We start from the raw sequence: 25,467 nt of genomic DNA, 5'->3' as shown, positions 1-25,467 counted from the left end.
GCTTGAAGAAGCTTCAGTGCACCCTCCACCCCGATTTTTGCCCTCCCCGAGTCCTGCCTGTGCCCAGGGTGCTGTCTGGGGGCCCTGGCCCAGGGGTTTGGGTGCTTGCAGGGCCACACGCTGTCCCCTCTGCGGCCCCACTCTCACACCCCACCCCACGAGTGCCACGGTGGGCAGGGGGCTCCGGGGTGGGCACAGCTGTGTTCACATCAGGGCTGCATCTGTCCCTGGAATGCCCTGATTCCCTGATTCCCCGTGACAAGGTGATCCTGGTCCAAGGAGAGGCCTAAAATGGAGAAGCCCAGGGCTGTTTGTTTCACTGCTTTTCCCCTTAAAATGACGTCAAAAATCAAGATGTTTCTGTGAACTCTTTTAGACAAATGCCCACTCTCGGTTGATCATTTTGCAATCCGGAGCCTCCAAGAGCCCAGCTTTGTATCACCAACATAAAAGTCATTAATTTTACATTTTAATTGACCACAGGAACAGTCAAAATTTACATATGCAGGAGATGCAAAAGAGTTAATGAATACACAGGATTGCCACCACATCACGGAGAATTCCTTACCTTTATGCTTCTTTTATTTCTGAGCACCTTTGGATCCCTCATCTCTGGCCATTCCTGGCACATTCTAAAGGACTGATGCTTCCACATTCACTCTGGAGATTTACAGCTGGGAAAATGGAGCAAAGGGAAAGGCACATCAGGACTAACTGGAAAAGCACACACGTGTATTTAGAGCAGAGAAAGAGGGGATAAACCCCACCTGCCCTCGGTAAGCAGGGACTAAATTAAACAGAAAGAAAGGGGGGGGAGAGAGAGAAAAGAAGCCAGAAAAGGAAAACCACTGAGATTAACTTTGGCCCCAATGAAGGAGCAGCTTTAGGAACACTCGACTTCCATCTGTGTCAGAAATGAGCTGCACCTTCTGCCCCACTGTTGGTATTTTTCATTCTGGAGAAGTTAACAACAAAACCAAAATAAAGCCCCCTCTTGCATTCTCAGCTCAGCTTCAAGGAATGGGATCCAGACAAACCGCTGGAGGGAAGGAAGCCTTTTGGATTCTGCATTTTATTTTATTAGGTGTAAGTGAGTTATTTTGATTATGTTGGCAAGAAGTGGGAAGAAAAAGCCTTATGGCAGCAGCTCTGTCCCCTCTCTGCCCACTGCTCCCTGCACATGTGCACTCCCAGCACCACAGCCACAGGATCTGGCCAGCAAAGGCTCGCAGAGACCAACCTCCACTGTGCCTCTGCATTTGGAAGACAGAAAAGCCTCTTTTTTTAAAAAAAAAAAATTATTTTAAATCAAAGCATGAAGGCAGGGAAAGGAAGAGGAGGAGCAAATCCCCCCAGTTCGGGGCATTGCCCTCGGGGTTTGGCATGAATGAATGGCATTCTTTCCAGGCTGCCCTGGAGCTCGGTGTGTGTGGTGGAAAGGGGAATGATGGGCAGCATCCGCCAGCCCGGGAGCCCCGGGGAAATCAGAACTGCTGCCCGGGCAGGCCAGGGGGAGCTGGGGGCCCGGGGCTCCTTCTCTGCCTGCCACTGGAGCTTTGTGACTGAGCTGTGTAACTTCCCTGCTCATCCCATTCCTGGTGCCTCCTCACCCACCGGAGGAAGCAGGGAAATGGGAGCGCTGCCATCCTGGCACTGCCAGGGAGGGCCCGGCGCGTGCAGCACAGCTCGAGTCATTCACATATTAATTTCTGCAAAGATCTCGAAGACTGGCCTCATTGCCTGCATGGGGATTCTGTGGGCATGAATATATCATATCAAAGGCCGATCCCAAGGGGAAGTTATTAAAATGGATGGGAAAGATCAGAGGCAAACAGCCTGGCCAAGCTGAACGCCAGGAACACCAAACATAGGAAGTTAAAAGTGGTGCTTGAACTTCCCCGTCCAAAGGGCATCCAGAGCAAGGGAAGATGGAAGCTGTGGTGCTGCTCATAAGGGTTTTCTGTGTTATTTTCCAAAAAGGACCTATTTATTACTTATGTTCTCAAGATTGCTCTTAGTTCAGGAATCACTTAATGTGCACATCTCACATCGACAGCATCTCTTTCCTTTCCCTGACAGGGAAGCAGAAAAGAACGAAACTGTATTTCTCCACTGTGAAACCAGTGATTATAAACTTTCAGATAAGAACTTATCAGCATCTGCCTCCCTTCTCAGCACCACTGAGGCAACTCAGATGGCTTTGAGACCTTGCAGAGAGCCCAAAACTTGGGGGACTGCCACTTCCCTTCCCTGACAGAGATCCTGCTCTCGATACAAACCTTGGGAGAGGAGCACAAAACCTGAGCCTAGAGTGGGTATGGAAAAACGGCTTGAGGAGAAGAATTGTTCCCACAGAACCTTCCACAGGGTCCCAAATTCATATGAACCAAGAGCCTGAAGCGTGGCTGTGAACCAGGGCCCCGCCCCAGCTGTTTAGCACATCAGCCAGGGCGTGCGGGCTCCCAGCAGAGCTCTCCATCACCATCCCAGCCCGGCACAGGCAGCAGGATCAGCCTCGGGGAGCTGAGCAGAGCAGCTGCCTCTACCTGGGGCCAGCCCGTGCAGCTGTGATGGGAGAGGGAAGGGAGCAGGTTCTCAGCTCCCCTTGCTGGATGCTGGAAGGGCTGCAGCAGGAGGAACGGCAATAGCTGGAATTCCTTAGGCTTCATCCAAGCCTACCTGCCCACAAAATGAGGTTTATGCATTAAATATCCGTGGCAGGTGGAATGGAATGATACAACAGGCTGATCGCACCTTCAGTGCATTCACAGAATAAACCTTCCTGCTTTCAGCCCCAGATCAGGTCAGATTTAGCAAAGAGCTGAGCCTTTCCCCACAGTCCCTGCAGTGTCTGGGATCCTGGAAACACCTCCAGAGCCTGAGCCTTGGGTCTCACCCCTGGCAGCAGAGGTGCCTCCACCTGATCTCCTGTGCTGGGACAGGGATCCAAGTGCTTGCTTGCTGCATGGGGCAAAGCACTTGACCTGCAGGTGCAAGTCAGCCAGCTGGCCTGGAAAAGCACTTGGGATAAACCCCTAGCACTGCAGAGACATTGGGAAAACCAGATGTTGAGGTGGAGCAGAGTTTTCCAAGGGACAGAAATTCCCAGCACTGCTGGGTGCAGTCCCCTCTGCACTGGAGAGCACAGGAATGACATCAGCTCTCTGCTGTCTCTCACTTGTCCCCATGCCACTCCACACTGGAAAAATACCTTTTTTCTAACAGGTTCAGTCTGAGTTCAGGCATTGGTGGCTTAAAGCACGTTCAGCAGCCTTGGAGCAGGCCAGGCACCAACCTACACTGAGCAAACCTGCAGCAGGACCGAGCCCAGCCCTCGCTGTGCCAGTGAGAGGAGAGCTCTCTGTTCCTGGGGCTTCTCTGTGCTACGGAAATCAGCTCCCACTCGCTGGGTGTTCACTGGAACCTCTTCGAGCACCAGGCACTTCTTTCCAAGAGCAAGCAGAGCTTACCAAGCGCTGCCTGCCCGTGTGTGGGAAGGGGCGAAGGGGGCACCCCTGCTCGGTCTCTCAGAGCCTCCTCGGGGCACAGCCTGTGCCAAAAGCAGCCCTGGCTGGGCAGAGGGCGTTGGAAAGGGCGAGGGAGGAGGCAGTAACACCACGGCTGTTCTCAGCACTGCGGCAGGAAATGGAAACAACACTTCGGTGGCTCGGGGTGCCCCCACCCTGCAGCAGCAGCAGCGGAGCCGAGTGTGAACACCTCACACGCCTCCCTGCAGGGCTGCTGCACAAAGTTCTCTCTCTCTGGCTTGGACATTTGGCCTGAGTGTGAAAGAGCCCATTAACTCCCTTAATGCTGCTGCTGCGAGTGGTGCTGCCCAGCCTTTGGCTCCCATGCATTCCCATCCTTTTCCAGGATCTGGAGCTGCAGGAAGAGAACTCAAAGCTCCAGCAAAGACCCAGACCAGCCCTGTGTTCATCTCCCTGTTCCAGCTGCACTGAATGCTGCCTGAAAGCTCCAGCTGGAGAAGGACAGCACTGCTTCACCCAGGTCCCCCAAATGAGCAAAACTGGCCTTTGCAGAGTGACTCAGTCCTGTCTGACCTATGGATGAATGGAATGTCCAAGCGTTCACCAGATCCCGTGTTCCCACTGACATCACCAGCAGTCACAGAGCTGGGACATGACTGCACACCCTGAGCTAGATGAAGGAATTTAAAGTATGTTTGTTTGGATTTTTTTATGTCCATACTCTCATCTTATTACTCACAGCCACGCTTGGGTACATTTTAATTAGCTTATTACTTTTTATCTCAAAATACCTGCCTGGAAGAATAAAAATGTCTCAAAACATACACAAGCTTTTCAAAATCCCGAATGATTAAACTCCATGCTGCTCCAGAATTTTATCAGAATTTTATGCTCAGGAATTTTATCGTAGTTCTATTTCCCTTAGATTCATAGTTGCTTTCTGATCTGATTAATTCCCTTTCTTTCTTTCTGAATACTCAGGGAATTGTTGCATGTCCAAATGCTCTGGATTCTTGCTGACATCTACTAATTTATTTTGATCCCTGCCATTTATTACAGCAGAGAAGCTGAGAAAAGTGAGAGGGCTCCTCAGCTATGTTCAGTTGAGACTTCTGCCCATCCTCTGCACAGCCTGACTGGTGAAACTGGGGCTCTCCAAGGGCTGAAGCTCCAGAATTCCTCCCAGGATGACATCGTGGCACCAGAGAGCTCATGCTGAGGACACAGCAGAGATGGAGCAGTGGGAGGGGCAGAGGAATACAGGGATGTACCTAAAACCCCCTCCAGATGGGATCTGGAAAGAGGATCTCCATCCTTCAGCAAAGCCATCCAAGTAGGACTGACTGTTTCCCCATCAGTCTTTCTCTGCCCCTAAGGAAGCCTAAAGACAGAAAACAAAACATACCAAAACAAAATAAAAAGAAAGGAAACAAGAAAGGCATCCGCGAGTACAACAAAAGGAACAGGAGGGTGGGGGAGTCTCCTCAGCGTTGACAGCAGAGATTCAGGGCTGTTTGAACTTCACTGGTGGTGAGGTCTCACATTTCTGAGGCTCTTGACACAGGCCTTGGCTCCAGGGGTGAGACCATCTGCATCTCTGTTTGGATGGCATTGCTTCCACGCAGGGAAGGGAGAGGGATTTCATCAGAAGTGCCTTCTACAGCTCCCCTCCTCTGGCCTGCCCCACCCCGTGCCAGGAGGGCGGGATGGGAGGGCTGATGGGCTCCTAATTCCAGCCTCATTTCAGAGCACTCAGTGCCAGCCCACAGCTGTGTCCCAGCTGAACCCACACAAAAACCCTTCTCCCTGACAGGACACGGGGCCCAACCCGGCAGCCAGCTCTCCCCACACCACCAGGGACAGAGCAAATGTGGGGAGACTTAGCCCGAGGAATATTTAGCCAGGGTATCAAGAAATACTTCCCAACAATACCAAACACTCAAACAGAGGAAAATCCAACTTATCCATTAAATAAATGAGAGTTCATTCGAGGTAATGCCTATGGAACAAGTTGTGAACACCACGTCCTGTCAGTGCTTTTTGCTAATAGTGGCCAGCAATTAGCCTAAGCCATTCAGTCTGGATTTGGAGATGGATTTTCCCTCGGGATCTGTATTTCTGAGGGATTACAGGCTGGGAGCCACACTCTGCCTCAGTATCAACCCCACAAGCAGCTCATGTCAATGGCCCCAGTTCAGAGATGGGTAATACAGGCACAGGGAGGAGAAACAAGAAGCAGCCAGAGGAGAAGCAAAGTAATGCTGCTCTTAGATCCTGGCAGTGCTGCTGGTGCTCATCTCCTGTGCCCCACTCTCTCCTGAGCTCCTGCCACTCCCCAGTGCACAAGCGGAGTGCAGCAGCAGTCACTGAACGCTCAGGGGATGGAGCTGCCTCTGTGTGCTGGGAAGGGAAGCAGAAGCTAACACAAGTACTTACTGGGGAAAAAAAATCCGCATTTTAATTTGTTGAAAATATCCCTGCATGCCTGGGGCCAGCAGCTCTGCTCCACAGACACACTAATGATCTGGGAGTCCCTGTCTGGGGGGGAATGCTGACACCCACATCTCTGCTGGTGGAAAAACAGGCAGATTTTGATTTGTGCGTTGGGGTTTTTTCCTCTCCCCTTCCCTTGTCATTCTGGTTGGTGAAGCAGATCTGCCCGAGCCTCCCTCCTGCCAGCCAGCTCCCTTCCTGAAACGCTCCGTGGGTGGGAAATGCAGAACTCTGCTGTGCCCACGGGGCAATCCCCCCTCCCTGAAGCCACAGCCCTGCTGCCCACGGGACAGGGCGGCTCTCCCTGCTGCCAGCACTCTGCACCAGCCAAACCCTCCAGCAACAGGGCTCCTCCAGCACCAACCCTTCCAGTCCTGCTCTCACGCCCTCCCCTCAACGAAACCTTCCTCCCCACTGTACACGCGTGCCCCAGCTTCATCCCCATCTTCATCCTCAAGCCGTGACTCTGCTTTTTGCCCGAGCACAGCTCCAGTCACACTCCCTGCTCTGGCAGATCCCACTCTGCCACCTCACCATCCTTTCTCCCTCGAGTATTTCCACCCACTGCACCCCATAAAGCTCCTCTTCACAGCTCGTTATCCCCTGTCACACGGGGCTCTCCCCTGCACACATCATTCAGACACCGGTTCCTCTTCAGCTCCTATCAATCAGCCCAGCTGGGTCTTATTCAGGAGCCTTCCTGCTTATGCTCACTCAGTTGTCCCAATTATTCTCCCACACATTATTCCTCATTTTCCCCTCACCCTGCCCTGTGTGCACCTCCTGCCTCACACGAACCCACCCAGCTTGTGGCACGCGTTGCCCAGCTGGCAGGACCTGGCTGCTGCCGGCCCTGGTGACACAAACCTTTGTGCAATTCACTCCTTTGTGCCCCATCTGCAATGGCAATGCTCATCCCTCCTGCCTGAGGCAGAAGGAGGGTTAATAATTGAAGAATGGAACGCTCGAAGACAGTTCCCAAAGTATTATTAGCAATTTCTGTCCCTGATGCCTTTTGGGAAAACCAAAGTGATGAAGGAATTCTGGGAATCTCAGAGAAGAGGCAGCGAGTGGGAGAGAAGGAAGCACCTGACGGAGCCCAGTCGCGTGGGGCAGCGGAACAGAAAAGGAAAGGAGCTCGGGGAGATGTTTTGCAGGCTGCTGCTGATTCTGGGGAGTCCTGCCCTGCTCTATTTTCCACTCTCAGCCCCAACAATCTCACTTTCAATCACAGACTTTCCCCTTTCCCGCAATGCTCCCCAGGGAGGACTCTCAGCCAGGGCTGGGGCAACCCCAACTGTCACCCAAACAAGAGTTCTCTCTGCTGACTGCCTTTCTCTGTATTTTCCTCCTTCACAGGCAAACTCTGTTCAGAGAAACCCCCTGTCCCCTCCCACGCTCTCGCCCGCACCATCTGGTTCTGGTTTGCACCATGACGTGCTTCCTCTGGGGTTTATTTGCTTTTTTTAGCAAACCCGAGAGAGGCAGAGAAATACCCTGTTTGCTTTGGGGATGAACCACCCACCCCCTCAAACCCGTTAACTTTATTTATTGGGGAGGTTTTATGTGGCAGGTTAGGGGAAGGTTGAGTTTTCATTTTGTTTTTGTTTTTTCCCCCATGAAGTTCATAAATGGGTTCCTCACAGCATCTGCTGAGATGATGAAAAGCTTTATGAGGCTGTTGATTTTGACAACCATTATCAGGTGATAAGGCAGTGTGATCTGAGGGTTTGAGGGGGAGGGAGGTGGGGGGGGCACAGCCAGAGCACCTGGCAGCCACAGTCACCCTGTGCCTCAGTGTCCCCATGGCACCAACAGGGCTAATGCGGGCCTGGGCACCGGGGCCTGGCTTCTGTCAAGTGCTTTGTACACAGACCACTCTAGGGATGCTAAATATCTGTGGTGCTTACACCCCCGAGGTACACAGCAGGCACAGAAAGGCTGCCAGCTCCCCACGCCTGCAGACCAGGAACGCTCACAGGTTCTAAGGCTGAAGGGCACCCTGGGATGATCCCTTTCCCAGTTCTTTGGCACGAGAGATGAAGCCACACTGAAGCCCCAGGGCCTGTTCCAGACTATTGCACTGAGCAGAGCAGAGACGAGGACCCAGACTCCCCAGCTGGCAGAGACACTCCTCCCCTCTGGAGAAAATCTTACACAGCACAGGTGACTCCACCTGTGTCATCCATGCAGCAGGAGGAGTGGTCCCATAGCCAGTGCACTTCTGCAGGGGGATGCAGGAGTCCTGCAGCCTTCCCCACCTGGTGATTGGCTTCATCATTGCCAGAGAGCTTCTCAAACTTTGCCTGGGTCACAGCCACCGTGCCAGACGTGTGCCTGTGCTGCACAGCCCATTAATCCTCTTTGCTCCAGACTTGATTAAATTTAACATTAGGCTTGGATGAGTAATTTCATCCTGCAACACAGTTCAAGGTGATAGATGAGACCACAAGCAGGTGATAACCCAGGCTTGACTCCCTCCTCCTGACAAAGTGGAGTTGGCCAGGCTGCACAAAGAGATTTAGTGCTGCTCCAGAGTGGGGCTTCCACTGGGAAGAGCCAGGGAAAGGGAATTTCAACTGTCGTGGAAGGCCTGGCAGGAGGAAGGGGCACGGGGCTGGGTTGGAAGGGTTGCAGAGCCAAAGCCAGGCAGAATGGCTGGGATTGCTGTTTGTCCCCTGGAGCAGCTCTGGCACCAGCTCAGTGCCCATTCCTTGCCCTGCAGTGCCTCTCATGGACACCTTGGGAAGGAGTCGGCCTGGGCAGAGCTGCTCAAGCACCCTGCGCTGGGGGTGTTGGAAACACCCTCCAAAAGGGCATGTTTCACCCCAAATAACAACTCTGGGGTAACTCTGTAGCTCATTCTCCTTTCCTTTACACAGCTGCAGTGCCATGTGCCCAGGAGGGCTGGCACCTGAACCGGTTCACATCTACAAAGCGCTTTGAAGATAAGGCGAAGCTGCTCCCCAAACCTACTGAGAGGCAGAAAAGGGCATTACCAAAGCCCTGACAAGACCACCCAGCCTGGCAGGAGCCAGTGCTGTGCAGCAGCCTCGGGAAGGGAGAGCTGGGGAGCAGTGGGGAGGCACCACTTCAAGGAGCAGCTCCCAAAGGTTCACCTTGGCACGCTCTGTGAGGGGGAGGCTGGCAGATAAACCTCAACTTGTCGAAACACACTGTTGGCCAAGCACAGCTCCTGGCTCTGGTCCACCTCCATCTTCAGAGCAGGGCGGGACAGTGGGAAAGAGGAATACTTGATGTTAGCGAGGGCAGAGATGGCAGAGACTTGGATGTCGTGAGAGAGGAGAGCCACCAAACAGTTAAAATGTAAACAACGAGAAGCAGGGAAGACTAGAGGAGAGCCTGGAGAGAAGAGCAGGATCCACATATTGGGGATTCCAGTTCAGAGAGGCAGAACAATTCCCCCAGCAGCCACGGTGGCTGCAGGGCAGAGCTCTGTGCAGGCTGAGGAGCCGCACGGGACAAAGGGTTAATGAGAAAGGACGAGAGAACAGCACAAATAAAATCAGAAATGACATTCTGGCCAACAGAGCATCTCCAGGCTGGGGAAAAACCCAGAGACCTCACTGGGTTCTATTTTCTGTCCTGCCTGGGGATGAGCTCTGGGCTGAAACTTCACCTTTAATCTCACTCCTGCATTTGAACAGAGCTGCGGTGCCACAGCGAGGGTTTATCCAAAAGCCTCTGGATGAACCCACAGCTCTGCAGAGGTGATCATCCCACAGACCCCAAACAAGGTGCAGCAACTCATCCTTGGGATGCAGCTCCCCAGCTGAGGCACTTGCCCACAACTCTTTCAAAGAGAAGTCACTGATAGGCAATGCTGCCTTCCATCTCCAGCTCTCCCAAAGAATTCCTGGGTGACCTTGACAGAGTCCCTAATTGCTCTGTGCCTCAGTTCTCCACCCATAACAAAGAGATCATTAAACAGCCATGAAATCACAGTGAAAGTTAATTAATTCAACATTCATGAGGTCCTGGTACATGAAGGGGGATGGCAGAGCACATTTGAATAGAAATATCACAGCCAGCCCCGCAGGAGCTCATCCATCCACTCATCCCAGGGTTCACAGAGAGCCCAGAAGCAGCAGAGTCATGTGTGGCCATCCGGCCAGGTTAATTAACCCTAGTCCCAGGTAATTAGGTAATTACCTTGGGTGGAGTTCCCTCTCTAACAGGTCAGGATTAGCTCATTCAGAGGGAGGTGGGAGGTCTCCGCTGGGCAATGCAGACATTCCAGGTGCATCCAGACCTGGCTCCATCAGAAATTCCTGCTGGAGCTGGCGTGGCAGTGCTTGGTTGCTCTTCTCAAAGAGAAATCTGCAGGGTTTTGTGTTCTTAGTTGTTCCTGTGTTTGGTGCAGGCACCGGGTATTCACTTATCCCAGTTAATAGAAATAAAAATTGTAGGAGAAAACACAGGGATGTTGCAGAATTGTTTCAAGGGGCATAACTTGAAGACGCAGTAACCACAGGACTGATCTTTTTTTTCCTTTAGGTCCTTTTCGATCCTGATGAGTAAGGATCTAAAAGGAAAGGGAATGAAGAAACAGGGGGTGCTCTGGAATTCAAAACCATCCCATTAATTGTTGAGTGACTCTGGACACTGCAGCAGGAGGTTCTGGATCTGGCATTCAAGGGAGGTAGAATGAAATCAGGACAGTTCAGAGAGTAAGAACAAAATTCTCTCAGCAGCCTTGACAAAGATAATTGTCCCTTAATATGTGGCCATTTAAAGTAGAACCCGTGTCATTAGAGTTTCAAACAGGAAATTGGAGTAGCTAGTAAGGAAACATGAGAAGAAATGTACTTACAATAAAGACTCTCTTAAGCCAAAAGGACACCTAAAAAAGCAGCAAGAAGGATGTGAGAAGGAAGGATTATGAGCCCTCAGTCCCTTTAAAAGGAAGTTGTAGGAAACTTAATTGTGTTTCTTGTCTCTTCCTTTGAGGACAATGCAGAGATTTCTATTCTGGAAGCCCTGTTCAGGGGAAATCAGAACGTGGCCTGTGCAGATAGCCAGGTCCCCCAGGAGGAAGTTATAGAGCGAGCAGAGGAGCTCGTGGGCAGTAAATCAGCAGGGCCAGATGGTTTCACTGAGAGTGCAGGGGGATCACAGACCCCACGCTGCAGCAGCCAGCACAGAGCTGCTGCAGGGCAGGGCAGGGCCAGGGAGTGGGGCTGGCCTTTGCAATCCCCCCAAACGCCAGCCTATAAAGCCTCCTAGGGCTGATTTGGGGCAGCTCACTCAGACGCTGCTCGAGGGCAAAGCAGCCCCAGAGTTGGATAATCCAGCACTGCCCATCCAGCGAGGCTGCCCCAAGGGCAACAGCTCCTGCTGAACAAGGAACTGCTTAAAATTCTGTATGAACCACCTAAGCTCAAGAAATTCACCCTGGCCCTTTTCAAAGTCGTGAATTCAACCCTTGCACACTCAACCAAAATAAGTGAAGCTACTAAGGGCTGTGTTTGGGGTTGGTTCACCTGCCTGGGGTCATGGGAACTCAGTGAATTCCGTCAGGGAATCAGCCACTGGACAGTGCTGGCCAGAGCAATGCCACCAGTCATGGGTGGGAGTCAGGACGTGTCCTTTGTAGCCTTTCTCATTTTCTTTCAATGGACAGAGTTGTCCAGATGGGAAAAAACGGTGTGAATTCCACCTTCCCTGAGGGAAAACACACCTCAGCTGCTGCCAGCACTTGTGATTTATAACCAGTCTTGGGACATTTAGTGGGTTTCTCAAAGCCTGCACTGCTGGAGTCAAGTGCTTCTGTCTGAGACCTGCATCTTTCTCACTCTCAAGGAGAATTCCTGGCCTTTGAGTTTATAGAAAAATTTGAAAGCAGAACTGTTAGAATGTCAAAGTGAAGGAGCGAAACAGCAGAACAACATAAACAAAGTAGAAGGAAACAGTCCTCCAAATGTCTGTGTTTAATTTTCCTGACTTTCATGCCAACCTCCAGGTTTTGGGTGCCTGACTCCTGAATATTGGAGCACTTCCAGTTGACAGCACAACAGCCTGCCGTAGACATCGGTATAAGCCAGCCCAGCAGCTGCCAAAAATGACAGGGAATGTTCACATTCCTTTTCTTTTTTCCGAAGAGCAGAAGGAAATGACAACAAAATAATGGACTCCAGGGATGCAGGAAATGCAGGGGTTGAATGGGGAACCTTCTTTCCAGGTGGAGGCCGCATGCTCCATAATTTGATTCCGAAAAGCAACGCTTCAGAGGGCTGCATTTGTTGGGGGTTTTTTTGGGAAGGAAATATTGACAGTGCCTGTCAGCAGCTTCCCAGAGGGGTGCAGTGTCAGAGCACATCAGCCTATTGGAAATGAAAAACCAGATGCAGAGTCTGAGGCCTGGGAGCAGCAAAGCTGCAGCAGCAGCCCAGGGTCTGTGCATGCTAATTCAGTTTAAAGGAACGCTCCTGTGCTCTTTGCTTTCCAGCAAACAGCTGTGGGGCTTTTTTCCCCTTTTAGCTCTTTGTAAGAGGTAGTTTAGAAATAAATACTCCACATAGAGATTTTGGGCCAGATTTACCCAGTTCTTTAGATTACAAAGGACTGAGAAACATACTTAGCAGTATTTAGAAGAACATTGAAATGAATGAAGTGCTTGACTCCTTTTGGCTTTAGGGGATTGTTCAGCATATAGGAATATTTCCACATTTCTGGCCTATTCTCTCATTTATCAGCCATATAGAGAAGTGTCTGGCTTGTCTCCACAAGCAAACTCCACACTCCAAACCTCATTGCTGTTTATTACACATGACAAAGGAGTGGGAAAAGCACAGGCAGGACTAAGGAAACCTGGAAGTTACTGTTATGTCATCAGGGAGAAGTCCCACAAGGCAGGAAAGGACCTGCAGCGTTTGCCATCCCTCCCGTCACACACAGAGCTGCACACCTGCCTCAAACTGCCCAGGACTCACCTTAAGATAATCAGGATTTCTCACACTGCATCACCACAGGAAGGTCCCTCTAGAACTATGTTATCCTAAAGCCACACAGAAGCATCTCCTCAATTCCAGCTGAGATTCTCCCATCCCGTCTGTGCCCTGACCCACCTCTGCTGGTGCTTAACCTCACTCACACTGAGAAGTCTCCCGGACAGGAGGTGTTCAAGGGAGGGAGGCCCTGAGCCCTGGCTCTGCTGCTCGTGCACAGGAGGAGGCAGAGCCTTGGCAAGGAGAGCTGGGACCCAGCTGGGACCCAGCAGTGGCCAGTCCTTCCCTTCCATCTGCTGGGAGCTGTCACTTTGGCAGCCAGGCTGAAAACACCAGCAGCCTTTCCCCAGGGCTGGCTAACATAATGCAACGTGATACAATGTGGTGATAGAATCCCCAAGAGAAGTCACCCCAGCAGAGCACTCTCCCCTCTGGAAGCAGCTTTCCCTGTAGGTCCGTGTGCCTCCACTGCAGCTCCCAGACTCAAATCCTCCATCCTTGCAGCAATATTCCATGCACTCCCAGCGTTCCATCCTCAGTATGTGTACGTAGAAGTCCCATTCCCCCATGAGCCAGCATTGACAAGGAAGGAGGGTAGAGATGTTTTGCCAGGGTTTGCTTCCTTCCCCTCTGCCTCCTGCTGCTCCTGCCTGTCCCCGCAGTGATGGATGGCTATTGGTTCTGGCTTCATCCCACGGAGAAATCTGTCACCTCATGCCAGGGAGAGGTGACAGCAAATCCATCAGCATGGAGACAGCACTCACTGGCAGATTGTTTTCAAGGCCACTGGGGGCTGGATTCTTCTTTGCCTCCCACCTCTCTGGTTCCTCTCCTCCCCTGTTTTACACAAGTCTTAGCAAACCTTCATTTGAACAAACCCATCTGGCCCCTGTGCACAATGTGGGTTGCACATCCAAACTGGAACAGCTTTGAATTTGTGTGTTACTGTCTTGCCTAAAAGAAAAAGAAACAAAGAGGAAAAGAAGAAGGAGTTTTCCAAAGTGTGGGTTCCAATTCCACCTGAGTCCCCGTGGGTTTATCAAGTCCAATAGCATTGTTTGACCCAGAGGAGAACGTTGGTCCAGCTTCTACTCAGGGCAGTCTCAAGGATGGAAATGCAGAGCATGCAATAAAGGAGGACACTGGCAAATGAAACTACAGCTGAGAGAAATGGAGCAAATGTTTCTCCATTCTACACAGCACCTGCCTTGTTCAGCCTCTGAAGCAGCGGACTCAGTGTAGGACAGGAGCACCCCAGAGCTGCCGTGTGGGCAGAGCACGCCAGAGCTCCTGGACTGCAGCCCTGCTGTGCCACTGCCTTCCTCTCTGCCGGTCTCACCTGACCTCTTCATGCCTCAGGCTTCCCCCAGGACAGGCAGATTTATCCTCCTGGAAGCACAAACTAAGACTTTATCAGCTGATACTTACAAAGCTGTTTGAGATCTCCACACAAAAGGCCTTCATAAAGCATCGTGATTACAGCCACCTTCACTTCCTCCTCTGCCAAACGCGGTGAGATGATTATTGCCTATGTGACAGTGGTACTTGGAGCCAGGGGCAGCCTGGGCTTGCCTGGCTCTCAAAGCACCTGGTACTGGGGGCACTGAGGCTGTTCAGCATTCTCCATCCCTGAGGGCAGCCAGCAGCATCAGCATTAATGAACAGCAGCTTCTGCTTTTGCTCTGCCTGCTTGCAAAGGTGCAGAGGGACATCCTGGTGGTTTGGAATTGCTTCTGACACGGAGGTTACACAGACAAAGGGGCAAAGGTGGCGGTTTGGAGCCAGCAGTGTCCCATTTCCCCTGGACACCAACAAACACCTCCTGGTTTGACACTGTCAGAAAAGCCAGTGCTGCAATCTGCACAGAACATCCCCGCTGCACACGGAGCAGGGCGGGCTGCCAAGCTGACTGCAGAATTCCTGGCCATGGTCCCCGTGGCCTCCGAGGATGTGGCTGGGGGGAAACACCTGGAAGCAGCCCAGAGGAGCTGCAGAAAACGCTCTGCAGGTTCCAGGCCAGGGCCAGCACACAGGGAGAGCCTGCTGGAGTGCAGGCTGCCGGTGCAGGGTGATTTATGGATCTCTGCAGATGGCAGGTTCCAGCCACAGGGCTTGGGACCAGAACCCTGGAGCCTGCTGCTTCCTTAAAGGGCAGCTCTGCTGCAGCACTGCAAACTTCCTGTAAAGTCAACTGCTTTGGCATTTTAATATTTTAAGTGCTGACCCCTCATCGATTCTTCTCAGTCTTTTAAATCTTTAATTTACTTACTTCTTTGGGTTTTAAACCTTGCCTGCAATTGCAGCTAATTAAAAAGCTCATTAGTTGGCATCCTGAGCTGATTCCCTGGGCTTTATGTACTGTACAGCTTGCTTCCTGAGAGTTTGAACCATGGCTGGGATTGCTCAGCTTGTTTCCTACCTCCCCAGCTTTATGAGGTGTTCCATATTTTGGAAGACTGTTCCCCTTTCCCCTGATTTTGTTTTAAACCACCACTTGCTGCAGCCTACAGGAAACTCAGAGCCGTTCTGGCTATACACAGTAGCTGTGTCACAGATTTATTTAGAGCTGATCTTTCCCATCCTGTGGAGCTAAGACCTCCCCAGACTTGCAGCCCCTTTTAAAAAGGGGAATTGTGTGTAGACAGCAAACATCCCAAACAGATTAATTTCCATCACTATATGCAGGGCTTGACTTTAGCTCAAATGCACTGTTTACATGCTCAGTAGGAAATTCCATCCTCCTCAAAGACAAACACCAAGGGCTAAAGCCAGAGACAGAAAAAATGGGTCCTGATCTTACACACCCCATTCACAGACCCTACAATACAATTTCTAGAGCAAAACACCAAAATACATTTCTGAAGTAGACACAGGGTCACATTCATGTCTCCCATCCATAAGAATTTGCTCCCTAAACTCAGTTTAGGGACAGGTGGCTTCAAAGCCAGTAAACATTTTCCTGGTGTAGCACTGATAAAACCACAGACGGGGCCAATTCTGGTGAAAATCTTGCCAGAAGATGTAAGCTTTGAGAACAGTCAAATCCATGCCTTGAACTCTGATGTGTCCACCCAACAGCACGGGGAAACCTCTCCTTAAACCCACACTGCTACCTATTAGCCCCAGGTTTTATTTGGAAGGTACAAGTGCGTGTATCAATTTTCATTGCAGTACATGCTGCCATGGCCACGTCTCTCTGCCTGCCCTCATTTCCCACACCCCTGCTCCCTTTCTTCCCCAGCTCCCAGCCTTTGCAGCTTGTCACAGACAGCTCTGTCAGGGCACCCTCATGGCACCAGGGCCCCAAATGGAAACTGGAATATGGAGCTGCTCCCTCACAAATTCCCCTTCTCCTCCCCTCCCCTTCCTTGCCACCATCTGGCTGCTCTGCCTTCCAACAAATCCAGCAGCTCTGCTCCCTGCCTGGGGAAGCTCCTGCTTTTAACTGCACTGGAGAGCCCAAAACATGGTTCCAGAGCCTGTTCCAGGGAAGGTTTGCACAATAAAGTGACAGAGGAAGCTGTGATTACAGAGCGGAGGTTTGGGAGCAGCTGAGACCCCCCCAAGCCCCAGCTGCTGCAGGAATGTGTTAAAGCCCATCTGGGAAGGACCAGGCCTCCTGCTTCCTGCTGCCTCTGCCTGCCAGGAGAGCCAGGAGAGGTGGCAGGACCAGGCACCAGAGCTAGACTGGAGCATAGGCGGCTGGGATTGGCTTTGGCAGCAGCTCAGTCCTCATGTTTTCATTTTACAAGGTCAAAACCAAAGCCACCTCTGGTTTGGGGTTTGCATTCATGCCTACAGAAATAGGAGAGGATTTTAGACTTAGCAAACCCCAGCTTCCCCACACACACCCCACACATCCTCTGCCTTCCCAGCTCACTGGCTTGTGACCAGCAACATCTAAAATAACCACCTTCTCCTTCCCTAATCCCTGCCTTGCTTTTAGGACTGGAAATAGAAGAAAGTAAAGCCAAATAGACCAAGTCCATCCTCAGAGCAGCCCAGCAAATCAGGCTGGAAGCACATGATGTTTGTCAGAGCCTGGGGCTGGAGCAGCAGAAGATGTTACGGGTCAGGACTGAGGTCTCTGGCAAAGCCCAGCAGCTGACCAGGGACACAAGTTTATCCAGTGCTTCTTCACAGGTTATCCGGCCACAGCCACGCTGTTGAGACTCTTGGTCCCCTCATCACCAAGAGCAGGCCCTTGTCTCTTGTTTTCCAGGAGAAAAATCCCCAGAAACTCTTTCCTCCTATCCACATTAACACCCCTCTCTGTGCTGGGCAGGACTTTTGCAGGACAGGACTGTGCACTTCTCATCCTCACGCCCTTTGTTAGTGTCAGCTGGAGGTGAGGCTGTGCTGCAGGCAGCACTGAGCCTGCCTGGGGCCGGGAGGGCTCCCTCCCCTTCTCCCCTCTGCTTTGCTGTTCCTCCTCTCCTTCTGCACAGAGCAAGTGAGCTGTTACTGCCGGGCTGGCCCAGCACAGCTCCTTTTGGCAGTCCCAGGCCTTGGACCTCAGCCAAGGTCTGTCCCGGGGGATGTCGGGAACGCTTTGAAAATTAAATCTCCCAAGAACTCACCAGGCTACAAATGCCATGATGCTGCCTGACCTTGGGTTAAACCCAGCGGAAGAGGAGCAGGAGCGGTGGCAGCGCTGGCCTCGGGTAACTCCCGGGAAGAGCAGGGGGAGGCCGTGGGGACAGGGGGAGGCTGTGGGGACAGGGGCTGGGCACGAGCGGGAAGCCAGGCAGCAGAGCTGCCACTCTGCATTAGCCCCGAGAGGCCTGAGCAGTCTGTGCCACACAGTCGGGTTTTGCTCCAGACCCTTCGGTGCCTTGTGAGAGTCACATGTGCTATTCTCGCACGGGCTTTAAATGAACTGCCAGCGTCAGGAAAACGGCATCATCTGGGTGAGCGCCAAAGGATCCATCCCACTGCTGTCCTCAGCACACACAGCAAGTAAATGTGAGCTTGGGGGTGTAAAGGTCCACTGCACCAACATAGCACAGACCAGCACACAAACCCTCTCCTCTTTGCCCCCTGCCCAACAAAGCCCAGCCCTCAGGGTTATCTGTCCTCACTCTGTTCTCAGCTGCCTTTATCCCCTGTCCACATTCAACTCCTGACCTGGATGGAATACCAGAGCACCTGATCCCTTGCCACTCCAAAATCCTGCAGGACAGAGAAAGGTCTTATCTCTCAGGGATGGAGAACTCTAAAAGGAGCCTTGTCATTCATTAAGGCACCTGGACACCCCTTCTTTCACGTGCTTTCCGAGCAGCACCGTTATTGTCCACACAGCTCCAGGCACCAGGGAAGGCAAAGAGCTCCTCTGCTGGGAGGTGCCCGTTCCCTGAGGAGTCAGGCAGCAGGGATGTCTCTGCCTTTGTACACAGCCAGTGCTTTGCCATGGAGATGGTGCAGGGTCTTACTAAGTCTCCCCTGGAGATGCTACAGCCAGTGAAACCTCTTTAGCTTCCCCCATCGCTGTAGAAGTCCGGGGGGAGCTCAGGAGGGATCAATGGACAGACCCCTGGAGATGTGTTGGGATCAAGCCTGTCTGCCCTGCCCAGCTCGGCTGTGCCAGGCTGGGCAGGCAGTGAACACCTCATTCTGCCCTCTCCAGCACACTCCCCGTGCCCCCTGGAGCTGGGTGATTATTTTTGTCTTGGGTTGGATGCCCGGACTCTTCTGAGTGTCGCAGCATTTGTGCAGCATTTCTGCCACCCTCCCTCCCCTCTCAGTCCCAGAGAGAGGATGCAGATGGAGCTGCCCAGCCACCCTCTGCTCCAGCCTGGCAGATTTGTAATTGGGACTCTCTGCTATTTTCCCGTGACAGCTGAGTGCCGTATCCAGGCAGCCCCGAGGCCACAGAAGGAATGTGAGGGTTTTAAGGAAGGAGGGAAGACGCGAGTGCTTTTCAGCCGGGCCATACTGTGCCAGCCCTGGTGACAACGTCCCACCTGCCAGGCCCCATTCCAAGGGCACTGCCAGGGCAAGAGGGCGATGGAAGAAGAGGAGGAGGAGGACGGGCGGCAGCTACAAGGGGGGTGGGTGTGGGGAGGATACCTCAGTGACCATCCCAGCAGTTCCTCCTGGGACACTGCCAGCTCTGTCTGCTGAGGCAGCCGGGACAGCCTGCGGGAGCAAGGGGGCAGAGGGTCCAATTTCAGAGCTTGTCCCCACTTTGGGGCCACGGTGGCGCCTTCCAGGCTTCCCCTGCCGCAGTTCAGATTCCTGCGGGTGACACATGGCCCTGGAGCACAGCCAGGGCAGCCAGGAGCGGCTCAGGGGGGAGCAGGTGCCACCATCCCTCCCCAGCCCCGCTCAGCTTTCTGCACACCCAGCCAGCCTTCCTAAAACAGAGCCCTCCTGCTTTCAAAAGTGGCTGGAGCCAGGGGTCTTTCCAAATCTGTTTTACTGCCAAGCCTTCAGAGAGGTCAGGGAGGACAGTGCTCCCACTCCTAAGCTCCTTTCTCACTCGCTCTGCTGCTGTTGCCAGAGCTGTGGCACCTCAGCCTGTCTCTTCTGCTCCAGTAATTCCCAGCCTGCTGGCACACGGAGAGGGACAATGCAGAGCAACAGACGCTGGCTGGGTCACAGACCAGCGAGCAGATCTGCAAGGCCGGGGGACAGGCAGCTTGCACCAAGCGCAAGCCAAACCCTGGGATTTGGGATCCAGTGTGTCAGGATGGGAAAAATCAGGTTGCCCTTCATACAAAGCCAGGACTCTCAATGCCCCGAGACGCTCCAGCCTTGCTGTTCTAGACTTTGCTGCTTCAAAGCACATCAGACTTTGGAACAGGCACTAAATCTGTTAGACAGCAGTAAGGACAAGCAAAACCCAACCGAGGCCATCACAGACAGCCTTTACCATCCACAGGCTGTGCACTGGTCCTGGAAGGCTACAGAAAATCAACAGGGGCCAGCGAGAGATGCAAACAAACAGTAAACGAACCCCAAAACCCGAAAGCTGCCATCTCCCCTGCCCCTTTAGCTGCACACCCTCAGTATCCCCAGCCAGCACATGCATTCCTGCCTTTCCACTGCAGTTCTGTTGTTGCTGGCTTGAGTGTGTTAAAACACACGATTTACTTCTGGCTGGAGACCTTGGTGCAACCTCCCCTCCTGGCCCCACAGATAAAACAGGGATGGTCTCTGCCCTCACAGCAGAACAAGCCACATTCAGAAGGGGCAGGGGAGAGGGAAGAAGAGTTCTGGAAGGTTTAATGCCCCAAAGCATCGTTGGCTCTCCTGCACAGCCCTTCTGCCAAGGCTGGAGGAAGTGAGTCAGTGCTGGGGCTGGAGGGGGCTCGGAGTTTCAGTCACCCCCTGGAATGGCCTGGAGCAGGGACAGGCTCTGCCCAGGGATCAGCCAGCGTTCGATTCCTGTTTGTGTCCCAGATGAATCACTCCCAACAGCTGTGGCCGTGCCTGACTGTGCTCCTCATGTGCTTTCCATTAGCTGGGAAAACAAGGCAGGCTGCTCCAGCACCGGGAGCTTGCCTTATGGCAGTGGGGGAGAGCAGAGGGCAGAACCTGGGAAACCCAGCTGGGCTTTCCCCCTGCACACAGGTGCTGTGAGTGGGAGTGGACACCCCTCACAGGCTCACTGGGGTGCCCTTGACACCCCTTCCGCACAATTTTCTTCTCCATTCAGCTTTCCAAATGCAACTCCTGGGCGTGTTCTGTAGTCAGATTGACTCCCACGTAAACACACAGCTATTCCTCAAAAGCCAAACCCTTTGCCCGGCAGAGCCAGCATCTCAAGGAGTATTTTAAGAGGCCACTGAAGGCACAACCCAGAGGAACCTTCCTATTCAAAAGCTGTAGCAACAGGAGTTACCAACAGCACCGTGCAGCCAGGAGGGAGCCCCAGCATGACGGAGGCAGAGCAGGGAACAAGGGCCCTCAGCAGCATGAGGAGAGCCTGAGGAAAAAAGCCCACACAAAAGAGATGGGAAGTCCCAGCCCCTGTGTGACTTCGGGGAGCTGTGCCTCAGTCTCCCCCCTCCTTCTAAGCTGAGGTCAGGGTGACCTGGGGGGACAGAACAGCTCTTAAAGCTCTTTGGTGTGCTCAGAGGAAAGGAGCTCCAGACAAGCAAAAGTGTGGCTATTGATTGAAAGAGCACAAAGGGAACAGCCCAGGCTTCTCTCCCCTCCTGCCTGGGTCACTCCCTGTTGGGAAAAATGCTAGGGTTGTGCTTTCCACCTCAGCCAAAAATAATCAGCGAGCTGCAGGGGGTAGAGGGCCTGGGGAGGGAGAGAGAATTTCTCTTCTCAGGCTGCCAGAGCGGAGAGGCTGCGGCACATAATGAGAAATGCATTCCTTCCCCGCGCCTCCCCTCCTCCTGCAGCCACCTCTTCACAGGAAAACCGTGTGGGCCTGCTCCAAAAGCCACAGGAGCGTGAAGCCCGAGCCAGTGGTCTCTGCTTCCCTTTGAGACACGGAGTCTCCAGACTAAACCAGGACGTTTAGCTTCACTCCCATCGCTGCTCTCTTGGGGCAAGTGGGGAACACAAGTTTTGCTGAGGGGACACAAGTGTGCACACAATGCCTGACAGCCTTACCTGTGCTGTGGATATCTTTGGACATACACAGAAGTTCATTCTCAACATAGTCCCTGTGTTTTCACCATTAATAAAACCGAGTTTGTGTCAGAAGACAGCTGAGGCGTGGCCTCAAGCACATTTCTGCTTCCAGCTTCCGTTTTCCAGAAGGTGTTCCTGGGGCTGCTGACATGGCCCGCATCCTGCAGAGCTGGACTCGCCCAACTATTGCAATTTGCTGTCTCCAGCATCCTGCTGCTGCCCCTTGCCTGTGGCTGCTGTTTCAATCACCACAGCTTCCTCCCCCTGGCCAGGGCCTTGGCTGCTCTGCAGAGGATGTCCAGGAGAGAAGCACAGGTCAGAATCACCGCCCGCCTTGGAGCCCCCGGCCCCTCCTGTGCACGTCGTTAGCGTCGGGCTGGAGGATGCCAGGCAGAGGAAGCCCTCAAGGAGCTCGGGGCTAATTGACAGCGCCTCGGAGGCAGCAGCGGTGCCAGGAATCAAACTGCTGTCCCCACGGAGTGGCGGCAGAGCAGCAAAACCCTTCCTCAGCGGCGGACGAGCTTTTCCATTTCCTTGGCTTCCAGTCTCGCTTCTGTTCTCCCCAGCATCTGCTGTGGCTCCAGCCGCGAGTTCCAGGGAAGCCCAGCTGCCTCAGCAGGTACGGTCTCATTAATGAGCAATTAGCTCCTAGCCTAATTGGGCAGCAGAATGGCTAATGAGCCCAGCCGTGGCTGTCTGTGCCCTCATTATCCTGCGCTCAGCCAGAGGTAACACTGAACTTCTGTCCCATTTCCGTCATGCCACCATCAGAGCCCTGGCTCAAAGCTGCTGTGTGCCAGCTCTCCCTGCCTTTCAGTGCTCCAAAGCTGATGGTTTGTCTTATGTTTCCTCGAGCAGGCCTGGAAAAGCTTCCTTCACCTCTGCACTACACAGTCAGATCCTCCCTCCCTCGTCTGTCTCCTGCTCTTTCACTCAGGAAGTTTTCTGATCTCTCTTCCCTGTATTTATGTTTGTGAACACAGATGCTCACACGTATTTAACTGTTGGTCCGTGCCCACATAAATATTTATATTATCACATGCATACAAGGCTGAGACTCCCCGTGCAAAGGAGCAAGGGCTGTCCTCACTTGCCTGAGCTGGCTGAAAACATTTCCAGCACAACCCAGTGCCCTCAGCACCTCGAGAGAAAACCTGGCACCAAACTGGGAGGCAGTGGGAGGAGGGCAAGGTTAACCCAAATCTTTGCTTTGCACACCTAAGCCACAAATCTTCAGGAGTCCTAAGGGAATTCCAGGTGCAAATCACAGAGGCCCGTTTTGATATGCTCTGCTTTAGATTCCGAGTTCAGGAGTCACCAGTGGCTGGATTTTAACGGGACACATGAAAACTGTTCAGTTAGCCAGCAGAGCTCTAGAAAGTATTTTTCTTTCCAGAATTTGGATTCAGAGACCTCTTGCGAAAAGCGGCACATGACCCTTAATGAGAGTCAGGGGTTGCTTTTTTCTTTTTTTGGCCTTTTTTATTATTTTGGTTTTGGTTTTTTTGGTTTCTGGTTTGGTTTAAGTCTTATCCAGCTGCTGGACTCTGGATAATCCAGGTCATATTACCAAGATGTGAAATATTTCATAGCTCTACCTGCTGCAGCAAAGAACTGTGCTCCTTCCAGGATTGATTATTCCAACTTCCTGCTGCTCCTGATAAGCCTTTCCAGTGGCTGCTGATGGTTTTAACCATGGCTTCTTCTGCCTCCAGGGTCCTTTCTTATATTAGATTATCTCAACATATCACACCCGCTTTTTAGTCGCTTCACTGCCTCCCTGTTAAGCACCAAAATGATTTTTTAAGCGCTCTTTTGCCCTAGAAGGACTTGTCTGACCTTGTTCTACCCCGGTAGCAGTTCCCCTCCTCGGTGCTCCATGCAAGCAGCCAATACAGGGATCCATCACCTCCAAATCTCTGGCATTGAGGGACACTGAGCATTTTTACCTTAGAGCTGTATTTTTGGAACCTACACACTGAAAATCCAGACAAAACTTATGCATTTCACATCTTTTATGCAAATGTTTTACCACTGCCTTTCCTGACAGTCCTGAGAGCATGGGGCAGCCTGATCCCAGCCAGAACAAACCCCTCAGCACAGAATGAACAGCTCTAGGAAAGGAGCTGGGGTTCCTGCACCAGTGCTAATGCTGCTCTCAGAGCAGGCACAGCTCTCAGAAGCAAAAACATCCCTTAATGTTTTCCACATCTGGAGAAAAGAAAGAATGGGTCAAAACCCCCTTTTTAAGTACTGAGAGGGTTTGGTTTTTTAGGTCAAAGCCTCTCAACATTGCTTCATTCTTGCCTAAGCTGTTTGTAACCAGACTGAAATCCAACACGTTTTTTATTTAGGACACAAGGGCAAACTGTTTTCACCGTGGCTTCCCAAAATCTTGTTGAGCCCCCTCAGAATCTTTTCCACTGAAGATCTCAGAGCATTTAACAGCCCTTAATGCAAACTTCATACCACTCTCAGGTCTGCAGAAGAGGAACTGAAGCACTGAGAAAGGCTGAGCCAGCAGTGGCAGATAAACCTCCTCATAAAAACATGCTGTGCATTGAACCATCAACAACCTCCACCAGTGTCTTTAAAGGGCTCATTTAATGAATGGAACGAATGCTGGAACACAGGCCAGTTAGGGAAGCTTCTCACGTCTTTTCCCAACGTGTGCTGAAATCCTTCCTTGCTATTGGGAAAAGAGAAGCACAGTCATGTGCATGGGATTGATTTCCCAGAAGTCCAGGACTGCATAATCCCGGGCATTCCACCGGGGCAGGCAGCAAATGGATTATTGTGTGCATTTTTGACAGCCTTGCCTTTACTGTGGGCTCCCCACAGCGTTTCTTTCTAAAAACCCTTTTGCACAGCCCTGTTTGTGTCTCTGGGCTCACCCACCTGCTCTTGCTAATATTTTATTTATGCATCCTCACCCTGACAAGTGAGCTGCTTCCCCAGTCAGTGCTAATTAGACCGGGCGTCTCTCCAGAGGTTGCGTGCGCTCGGATCCAGACAGAGCATGGATGTGCTCTGCAATCCACAGGAAACATTCCATGTCCATGCAGACGGCCCAAAGACCACAGCACTCGCACAGATGTATTCTACCCACAAGTCCAGGTATCAGAAGAATCATTACTGCTCTGCACTGAAAGCACAGGATAACAACAGACTGGCCAAGCCTCTGTACTGACATGGAAAAAGCAACACAAAGGAAGAGACCTAAGGGGAACTGTTCCTCTTCCCTCCCTCTGGTCTGTTTCCAAGCACTGATTACTGGCTCAGGGTTGAACCCTGTTGATCTCAAAGTCATCTCTCTGCCTTTGAAACTGGGAAGAAGTTTACCCAGCTGAAATTGCAGACTTTTGGGTTTCCATTTCAGGGGGAATTCATGGTTGGTTCTCTCTTTTGCATCTTTGAACAAGAGTGGAGATGAGGTGAAGCTGTGATTGGAGAAGGGGGAGCTAAATAGTGGTTGGGGGCCTTGCACGAAAAGTTAAATGAAAGGGCAGTTCTGGAAGCAAGAACAATAGAGCGCAGTCCAAGGAAATGTCTCCAGAAGATAAGCAGTAAATCTTGTTCACTGCATGTAAGAAATCAATATTGCCATTGGACCAGGGACATCAGAAACGGCAGAAAGGACTTTCATACTGAAAAAAGTATTTACAGTACAGGAGAGCTCAGACACGTGAGCAGAGAGCTGCACTTCAGCCAGTGAACTCAGTCATCACACAGAATTAACAGCAGCCGTTTCTCAGCTATTAAAAAAGACAAGAATAGCTTGGCCATCCCTACATGTCAATACAGGCAGGGCAACTTAAAGGAGGCCATTCTATAGATGTTTTACATATGGATACATGAAGAAGGTATTAAAATAGGCTCATTTCCAGGGCAATAAATAAAATTTAACCAGAAGAAGCTACGTATAG

At 52.0% G+C, this 25,467-nt stretch overlaps 1 long non-coding RNA gene across 1 annotated transcript in view; it reads right to left on the bottom strand.

The window, feature by feature from the left end:
• Positions 1–574: 574 nt before the first annotated feature.
• LOC125337106 overlaps positions 575–25,467 on the bottom strand; it is a 31,550-nt gene continuing 6,657 nt past the window's right edge. Inside the window, exon 3 of the long non-coding RNA XR_007207960.1 lies at positions 575–674. This is a non-coding gene — a long non-coding RNA (uncharacterized LOC125337106). The remainder of the gene's footprint in view (positions 675–25,467) is intronic.

The sequence above is a fragment of the Corvus hawaiiensis genome, chromosome 22, assembly GCF_020740725.1.
Source record: "Corvus hawaiiensis isolate bCorHaw1 chromosome 22, bCorHaw1.pri.cur, whole genome shotgun sequence".
NCBI classification, from domain to species: Eukaryota; Metazoa; Chordata; class Aves; order Passeriformes; family Corvidae; genus Corvus; species Corvus hawaiiensis.
Note: the sequence above shows the minus strand (reverse complement) of the source record. Positions and strands in the feature narration are given on the sequence as shown.